The 10,000-nt window shown below is 36.9% G+C and overlaps 1 protein-coding gene and 2 non-coding genes across 4 annotated transcripts in view; 1 reads left to right on the top strand and 2 right to left on the bottom strand.

Annotated features, from left to right (window-relative positions):
* Positions 1-10,000, bottom strand: part of LOC144966127 (homeobox protein six1-like) — a 155,109-nt gene that overhangs the window by 139,461 nt on the left and 5,648 nt on the right. The gene's annotated exons all lie outside the window — the stretch shown is intronic.
* Trnas-uga (transfer RNA serine (anticodon UGA)) lies at positions 3,904-3,985 on the bottom strand. The gene has a single exon. It is a non-coding gene; the product is annotated as a tRNA-Ser (tRNA).
* Trnas-uga (transfer RNA serine (anticodon UGA)) lies at positions 5,730-5,811 on the top strand. Its single transcript has one exon. It is a non-coding gene; the product is annotated as a tRNA-Ser (tRNA).

The following is a 10,000-nucleotide window of genomic DNA, read 5'->3' as shown; positions in this document are numbered from 1 at the left end:
CAGACGCATGAAACTGATACAGTCACCGGTCTGCTCATGTTGTGAGATGCAGAGCATATACTACAACGATGCAGAAAATACTCAACCCACAGAGAAGAGCAGATGTGGCCCTCTGCAACTTCTTGACATAATTTTTTTTTTTTTTAATTCGGTCCGCTAGAAGATCTCAAAAAGACGAGAACCTTCATCTTCGAAACGGAACTCCAAATTGTAGGGAATGAGAATAGCGGAAGAGTAGCGTCCCTTGATTGGACGTCACCCATAGTCTGTGACGTCACCGGCGGAAAAGTTATTAGAGAGAGAACGTCATGTTGGTTGTGCGCATGCGTCTCTCGTGGTCAGGTAAAGTAGAAAACGGTAGGGGCTGCCTGAAGCCGGTGATCGTGAAAACACTAACTAAAGAGTGAAAATGGAGGGGCTTCGTATGGGAACAAAACAGACAATGAACGTTTCGTGTACAAACCCTTCGTCAGCACAAGAATACACAAATTAAATAAGCCTGGAAAACAAATAAAATAATGTTATTTGTTTTCCACGTTTATTTGTGTATTTTTGCGCTGACGAAGGGTTTGTACCCGAAACGTTCATTGTCTGTTTTGTTCCCATACGAAGCCTCTCCATTTTCACTCTTTCGTTAGTGTTCTATGGTCAGGTATCCATTCCCAAGTCGGCTTGGAAAATTATTTACACACTACAGTGTCACCTCATTATCATTGGTTGTTGACTGGAGATGACTCGCCGTTCTACCATAGCCATCGGAAAGTTATAGATAGAACGAAGATGACGTCAATCAGGCCTTTGTTATTGTTTTTTGCCATCCGCGTTTATGAGTAATGCTCACTAAACTGTATTAACCAGACTATAAACGATCATGGTTACACACACTTTTGTGTTATACTTCCGGATGGCAATGTTGTGAACTCCTAAGCCATGCGCATACTATCTATAGCCTGACACTGACCAAAAAATGACGTCAAGTGCCAGTTTTCGGCCACAAAAGAAAACAAATCGTGAGTTGTATTCAACAGTTCAACCAATGAAATGACTTGTTTCCATGAGCTCTACTAACAACTCACTAGACGCTACACAAACCTAAAATATGACGTCAAACTGCCAGTCCTAGAGGGTTCTAGCGTAGCCATCATTATGTTATTGCCTGACACTGAAATCCAAACGGACTGGCAGTTTGACGTCATTATTTGGTTTTTGCACCGCCTAGTGAGTTGTCGTTAGTAGAGCTCATGGAAACAAGTCATTTCATTGGTTGAACTATTGAATTCAACTCACGATTTGTTTTCTTTTGTAGCAAAAGACTGGCATTTTGACGTCATTTTTTGGTCAGTGTCAGGCCATAACTTTACGAAGGCCACGGTTCTAGTGTCAGGCTATAGATAGTTCGAAGATGACGTCAATCGAGTCTTTGTTATTGTTTTTTGCCATCCGCGTTTTATGAGTAATGCTCACTGAACTGTATTAACCTGACTATAAACGTTCATGGATACACACAGTTTTGTGTGTTGATCCGTTACACTTCCGGATGGCAATGTTATGAGCTTCTTAGCCAAGCGCATACTATCTATAGCCTGACACTGAAATCCAAAAGGACTGGCAGTTTGACGTCATTAGTGAGTTGTCGTTAGTAGAGCTCATGGAAACAAGTCATTTCATTGGTTGAACTATTGAATACAACTCACGATTTGTTTTCTTTTGTAGCAAAAGACTGGCATTTTGACATCATTTTTTTGGTCAGTGTCAGGCCATAACTTTACGAAGGCCACGTTTCTAGTGTCAGGCTAGTCATGTTAACGATGGCTACGGTTCTTCCCGATGGTCTCGTAACAGTCTGTTGTGTTTTTTACTTGTGTAATAATAATATAGGATTCTTACATCTTTCTTTTTGGAATTCCGGACGTGTTACCAACCACAACACGAGCTTGCGAAGTTCGAAGTTCGAATCCCAAAACGCTAGAGTAAGAAATCTTTAATTCTACCCTTAAATTGATTCCTAATTCGTCATCCTTGAATAAAAGGCATCTTCAAAAACATTGAGTTTTTTTTCACTTTTCACTCAAAATTGATAATTTATATTGTAAAGTGCCGAGAGCTTGTGTTTTACACGAGAATGAGCACTGTACAAATGTGTTTTATTATTATTATTATTATTATTATTATTATTATTATTATTATTATATTATTATTATTATTATTATTATTATTATTATTAATATTATTATTATTATTAATGTTATTATTATTATTATTATTATTATTATTATTATTATTATTATTATTATTATTATTATTATTATTATTATCATATTATTATTATTATTATTATATTATTATTATTATATTATTATTATTAATTATTATTATATTATTATTATTATTATTATTATCATTATTGTTATTATTATTATCATTGTTATTGTTATTATTATTCTGATAATTATCAATGTTATTATTGTCACTATTAGCATTATCATCATCATCATCATCATCATCATCATCATCATCATCATCACTTTTTATTATTGAGCTTAATTTCATAACTTCATTCCTTTTAATGGAAAGATTTGCGGAGTGCTGGTGAACGTTTTACTTAACCGCATAACATCATGAGTTAAGAACCAAGTATGTCGCTAAATGACCTTAAAGCGTCGCAAATAGCGTAACCCCCACCCACCCCCCCCCACCCCCCCACCCCCGAACAACAAAAACTATACAAAGAGACACAAATGAAGGGCTGAACAGGTAACAAAAATCAAAACAAAAAAATTGGGATGGGGATGATAAAGAGAAAACTGGAAAAATGATCGCTGCGAGCAGATTCGAACCTGCGAGGGGAGATCCCATTGGATTTCAAGTCTAACGCCTTAACCACTCGGTCATCGCAGCACGGTGAGTACAGGACTGTATTATACGTGTTAAAGTGAACACTAAAGGTAACACAGAGATAGATTTGTGCTTTGTGCTTCGGTTCCCATCGTGTTGGCGGCAGGGACTGGTCAGTTGTTTTTGTTTTAACCTATAGATAGTATGCAGATGACGTCACTCAGGCCTTTGTTATTGTTTTTGCCATCCGCGTTATGAGTTGTTCTCACTAAACTGTATAACCAGACTATAAAAGTTCATGGTTACACAGAGTTGTGTGTTGGTCCGTTATACTTCCGGATGGCAATGTTGTGAACTCCTTGGCCAAGCGCATTCTATCTATAGATAGTTCGAAGATGACGTCACTCGGGTCTTTGTTATTGTTTTTTTGCCATCCGCGTTTATGAGTAATGCTCACTGAACTGTATTAACTTGACTATAAACGTTCATGGATACACACAGTTTTGTGTGTTGGTCCGTTATACTTCTGGATGGCAATGTTATGAGCTTTTTAGCCAAGCGCATACTATCTATAGATTATGCTAAGTGTTTAGGTCAAATACTCTCAACTTCCGCAATCTGGCTATAACGTACCACCACACAAAACTATGTGTAACCTTGAACGCTCATAATCTGATTGATATAGATAGTATGCAGATGACGTCACTCAGGCCTTTGTTATTGTTCTTGCCATCCGCGTTTGTGAGTTGTTCTCACTAAACTGTATTAACCACACTATAAAAGTTCATGGTTACACAGAGTTTGTGTGTTGGTCCGTTTTACTTCCGGATGGCAATGTTGTGAACTCCTTGGCCAAGCGCATTCTATCTATAATTTGGTGAGAACTAATCACCACCTGGCTGTAAAAAAAATAATAACAAAAAGCTGAATGACGTTAATTTCGTTCCATCCATATAAAGAGATAGATAATGAACATAAAAGGCAATATCTTGATAATGAACAAAAGAAAAATGTGTGTGTGTGTGTGGGGAGCAGGAAGAAAGAAAATGAAAGGGAAAAAAAAAGCAACGCTGCGAGCAGGATTCGAACCTGCGCGGGAAGATCCCATTGGATTTCAAGTCCAACGCCTTAACCACTCGGCCATCGCAGCACGGCTGATCATGTTTTTTTCTATCAGATATACAGATCTTGAATTCCTTATTCGCTAATTAAAGGTTACTGTGCTTCTGTGCATTGGTTGCAATAATGGTTTTGGCGGTAGGGATTGGTGAGCATTATATTTAACAGTGTACCATCTCTAAGGGGACAAAAATGTCACCATGCCATTATTTTGATGCCATCGACTCATCTTTCATTCAAAACCAAGCGGTGTTGTTACTGACATGATGGGGAATATAAAATTAAAATTGAGCTTCATCTAACGCAATATCCACTCAATGTGCTCAAAGCGCTTTACAAAGGGTCCCTGGTCAACAGCAACATTTAACATGTAGGACGGGACATGACGCCTGTTAGGCGATACTACAATTTTTCGGACAAATACAACGCTGTTAACGGCCAGGTACTCATTTTACACGGTGAGTACGGTGAGAGAATGTGAGTAAAGAGCCTTTTCCAAGGACTCAACAATGCACCGAGCACGAGGCTCGAACCCAGGACCTTCCGATCCGAAAGCGAGTGTCATACCCTAAGACCACATAGCCGCACAATGATAATAATGATAGCAAGAACATTGATCTCGGAGTAGTGTCCTTGTCAACTGGAGAAGGCGTTGAACAAATTATAGTACCCTTAACGAGTAATGATTACATGTTTCGCATAGGGCATGTAAAATATGGATATATTATAATCGACTCATTGCGCTCAGTTTAAAAAATCGTAACAATGACAGTCGGATATTCCGAACCAACACACAGAACTATGTTTAAACCTAAAACGGTTTTAGACAGCATGCGCTTGGCTAAGAAGCTCATAACATTGCCATCCGGAAGTATAACGGACCAACACACAAAACTGGGTGTATCCATGAACGTTTATATTCCGATTAATACAGTTTAGTGAGAATTACTCATGGCCGCAGATGGCAAGAAACAATAACAAAGACCTGAGTGACGTCATCTTCGAACTATCTCTTGTCTGATTAGTATGCACTTGGCTAAGAAGTTCACAACATTGCCACCCGGAAGTAAAACTGGCCAACACACAAAACTGTGTGTAAACATGAAGGTTTATATAGTCCAGTTAATACCGTTTAGTGAGAAGTACTCATAAACGCGGATGGCAAAAAACAATAACAAAGACCTGTGTGATCTTCGTTCTATCTATAGATAGTATGCAGATGACGTCACTCAGGCCTTTGTTATTGTTTTTGCCATCCGCGTTTGTGAGTTGTTCTCACTAAACTGTATTAACAAGACTATAAAAGTTCATGGTTACACAGAGTTTGTGTGTTGGTCCGTTATACTTCCGGATGGCAATGTTGTGAACTCCTTGGCCAAGCGCAATCTATCTATAGTCTGATTAATAGGATTAAGTGATAACTACTCATAAAATATGGCTGGTGAAAACAATAACAAAGACCTTAATGACGTCATTTCCGTTCTCTCTGATAGGAATGAATAACCCCATTCATCTCACTGCTATAGATAGTTCGAAGATGACGTCATTCTGGTCTTTGTTATTGTTTTTGCCATCCGCGTTTATGAGTAATTCTCACTGAACTGTATTAACCCGACTATAAACGTTCATGGATACACATGGTTTTGTGTGTGGGTCCGTTATACTTCCGGATGGCAATGTTATGAGCTTCTAAGTCAAGCGCATACTTTCAATATCAAAGTCTACCTATAATGAAATAATATAGATCAACAGCTACGTTGACACAGTATACAACTGCTGCGATGGCCGAGTGGTTAAGGCGTTGGACTTGAAATCCAATGGGATTTTCCCGCGCAGGTTCGAATCCTGCTCGCAGCGATCATTTTTTATAATTATTATTTGTTCAACTCTCTCCATCTTTTAAAAAAAATTCTTGTCCTGTCTTTCCTTTTCTTCCATTCTTTGATTTTCGAAATTTGCCACTTTGTCTCTTTCTCTTCTTTCTTTCTTTTATTTTTAAATTCAATACTCTTCAACAGTCGTAACGTCACTTCCTTCCTAATGACGCATGGTAACTTAGTAACACTGGCTCTAAAGTATCGGGAAAATGGCGGACGCCCGTATGAAATATTTCCCCGGCGAGCATAAAAGCGTATCCAGAGGAAAAAAAACATACATTTGATCATGTTTTGACTTTTACACATTCTGATCACAAGGCATATGAAACGTTCTAGCTAGCATGAAGAATAAAAAGTAATGATTTTCTTTGTTTAGAACCAAGATGGCCGCCGTTGCCGGGCGGCGTGACATCAGAATGCTGAATCCAATTCTTTACTGTTGTTATTGTTGTTGCTATTTTTAGAAACTGACTTCGCACTTGTTGTCTCTTTAAAATTAAAGAGCTTTGAAAACTGATTGTAAATCAACTTAAAACCAATTTATTTATTTAGTCATAACTCAATAGGTTGTTTTTTTCTTTATTTTTTTTCTTTCGGAATTGGTGACCGCCTATGAATGCATTGCCTTCCGTTAGCTCACTCAATCCTACAGATTTTTGCTACTTTTCAAAATTGGAAAAAATGTATTAAAATGAGCCTGTACATAGATATTAATACAGTTGAGTGAGCATTACTCATAAACGCGGATGGCAAAAAACAATAACAAAGACCTGGGTGACGTCAACTAAGAACTATCTATAGTCGGTGTTAGGGTTGAGTGAGTTAAAACTCATAGCATCAGGCAGCCGGATGTGACGTACCGTAACACACACACAACCTTAAACGTGTATGGTCTGATTAATACGATTTAGTCAAAATTGGATTCAATAGTCTGATGTCACGTCGCCCAGCAACGGGGGGCCATCGTGGGTATAAACAAAGAAAATCGGTACTTTTTATTCTTCAAGCTGGCTAGAACTTCTCATATGTCTTGTATCAGAATGTATGCAAGTTAAAACATGATCATATTTATAACGTTTTCTCCTCTGGATATAGTTTTATGCTCGTCGGAGAAATATTTCATAAGGGCGTCCGCCATTGTTCCGATAGTTTAGAGCCAGTTGCTAAGTTACTATGCGTCATTACGAGGGAAGTGACGTCACGACTGTTGAAGAGTATTACTCATACATAAATAAATGGCTGGCTATAAACAATAAGAACGAGCAGACTGACGTCAATTCCGTTCTATCTATTGCTGATTGTCTTAAAATAAATACGTTGAACGTAAGCTTCAATTTTATAAACGGAAAGCAGTTAATGTGGACGTTTCGGGTTTCCCCTTCATCAACAAAACAGGATGAATGGAACACTACAGACGAATGAGATAACGGGATAGTGGCGTTGTTAAGGTGAATAAACAAAATCATTGTCAACAAATTTCTGTTTATCGTAAAACAAAACAAAACCAAACAAAAAACACCTTTGCTACTCCATTACATCCAAAATAAAGTCTAAAAATAGAAAAATAAATATATAAATAAATTAATAAATACTTGAATAAATAAAGAAACTGATGAATGAGTAAATAAATTTAATGATAAATAAATTGCGAAAAACAAGAAGAGATAAATAAAAAGGAAGGTAGAAAAAATGGAAAGGAACGAAAAAAAAAAAAAAAAAAAGAGCCAAGGTACAAAATTAGTAATTCTATTTTTAGAAACGATTCCACTCATTCCAGACAAACTTGGCCCACTCCACACGAAGATGACCCTGAGATGTGACCCTGTCTATGATGACCTTGACCCCGCTATAATAAACTTGCTACATATCAATAATTTGTTTCCAGTGACCACGAGGCTTCATCAATAAACGAGAAGTCATTATTATTAACTACGAGACTCGTGATGAGGGAAAATGTCTGACTCAGAGAAAAAGAAAAGAAAAGCCCAAATAAATAACTTGTTTCATCCGTTTAACCATCATTAGGTTTTCACCACAAGTTCCTAGGTGATAGAAAGTAGAGAAAGAGAAGAGAGAGAGAGAGAGAGAGAGAGAGAGAGAGAGAGAGAGAGAGAGAGTGAGAGAGAGAGAGAGAGAGAGGGAGAGAGAGAGAGAGAGAGTGAGGAGAGAGAGGGGGAGAGAGAGAAGAAAAAAAAAGAGATAGATAGATATATAGATAGATAGTTAGATAGAGAGATAGAGAGAGAGAGAGAATAAGAAATTGGAACTCCTTTAGCTTAGATGGAATGCGTTGAAGTGTAAGGCCCACCACTTCTGCCCAAATGATCTATTGTACACATAAATATAATAATATTATAATGTAATCTAAAAAATAAATAGTCGGATAAAATAAAGATAAGTATTGAATTGTAAGCTTCAATTTATAAGACGAAAACAGATACTGTGGACGTTTCGGGTTTCCCCTTTATCAACAAAACACGGTCGTGTAAGGCAATAAAGATATAGTTTCCTAATCCAACAATATCTAAAGTCTTACTTGTCTAGTCATTACAAGTTTAAAATCTCCTTTTGAAGTTTGTCTCACCGCGACGTAATTTCGTTCCAAGATTATAGAGCGGAATTACGTCGCGGTGAGACAAACTTCAAAAGGAGATTTTAGACTTTTTATTCTTCATTCTGGCTAGAACTTTTCATATGTCTTGTGATCAGAATGTGTAAAAGTCAAAACATGATCAAATTTATGTTTTTTTACCCTGTGGATACGCTTTTATGCTCGCCGGAAAAATATTTCATACGGGCGTCCGCCATTGTTCCGATAGTTTAGAGCCAGTGTTACTAAGTTACCATGCGTCATTAGGAAGGAAGTGACGTTACGACTATTGAATCCTATTTACTTAGTTTGGGATACATGAAAGTCTCACTCAGATTCGACATGGAGTTAGTTGCAGGTTATCTCTCTCCTTACCAACTATAGGAAAATCGTCACATTCGTTACGATGCAATCAACATATTTCTCATTTAAATTTCTTTTGTACATCATACAATTTGTTAAAAAATGAACAATGTGTTGTAGAGCATGCTTTGATTAAGAAATTGTTTATCGCAAGAACTTACTGCTATTGTGCTTGAGTGATAAAAAATCTTTTTTTTTTTTTTTTTTTGAAGGTGTGAAGTTTTAGGAAAAATCCTGAAAATGGCTGGTACGTAATGAGAAGGTTATGGTACAGTGTGCAGAGCTGCCAACTTGAAGATTTAAAAAATTCGGAGTTCCCAAGGGAAAAAAAAAAGAAATTGTCACGTTAAATAACTTTTTAAAAAAATAAATTTGTCCTGAGTACGATCAAAACATGACCCAAAGTCCTAAATATAGATTCTAAGTAACTAAACTTTCCTTTTCAACAAGATTGATTGACTTATCCCTCGCCTTACCAACCACAGAAAAATCGTCACATTCGTTAAGATGCAACCAACATATATCTCATTCTAATATTTTTTTGTACATCACAAATATAAAGAATTTTGTTTTGCTTCAGCTATGAAAATATGACACTGTATTGTAGACCTCATTTTACTGAACAATATTATGTATAGAATGTACTTGTTGCTTTCCTGTTTGAATAAGAATTATCTATTCTTGTGTTGGGTGGGTGTAAAATTTTGGGGAAAATTCTGAAAATGACTGGTAAGGAGAGAGTCAAAGAGGCGTATGCAGTTCTGTAGCTGGGGCCAATAGTTCGTAGTTCTACTAATCTTTCGTAACACTGGGCAGGTCTGAGTGTGTCATCAATGAATGGATTCGGTTGTTTATCTTCGTTCTAAGATCCAAACTTAGTCCTTTAATTCTTTCCTCACCAATCATATTCAGTATTTTCCCAAAATGGCAACAGACTTACCCAGCAGAACAATTGATTTTTTTAAACTCAAACAATCTCTCTACAAAACAGTTCTATGTTCTTATTAATTAAACAAAGATCATTCTTCAAAGTTTGTGATGTACAAAATAAATCTGAATTTTTATAAAATGTATATTGTGTTGTAACAAATTTGACGATTTTGCTGTTGGTGGTAAGGAGAAGGTTAAGCCCTGGAAAAACGTATCTTTAAACCCTGGAAAAACGTATCTTTAAACCCTGGAAAAACGTATCTTTAAACCCTGGAAAAACGTATCT

Source organism: Berghia stephanieae, chromosome 1 (genome assembly GCF_034508935.2).
Source record: "Berghia stephanieae isolate SIO BIC M18660-M18661 chromosome 1, UCSD_Bste_1.3, whole genome shotgun sequence".
NCBI classification, from domain to species: Eukaryota; Metazoa; Mollusca; class Gastropoda; order Nudibranchia; family Aeolidiidae; genus Berghia; species Berghia stephanieae.
This window is presented reverse-complemented; position numbering and strand designations above follow the sequence as displayed.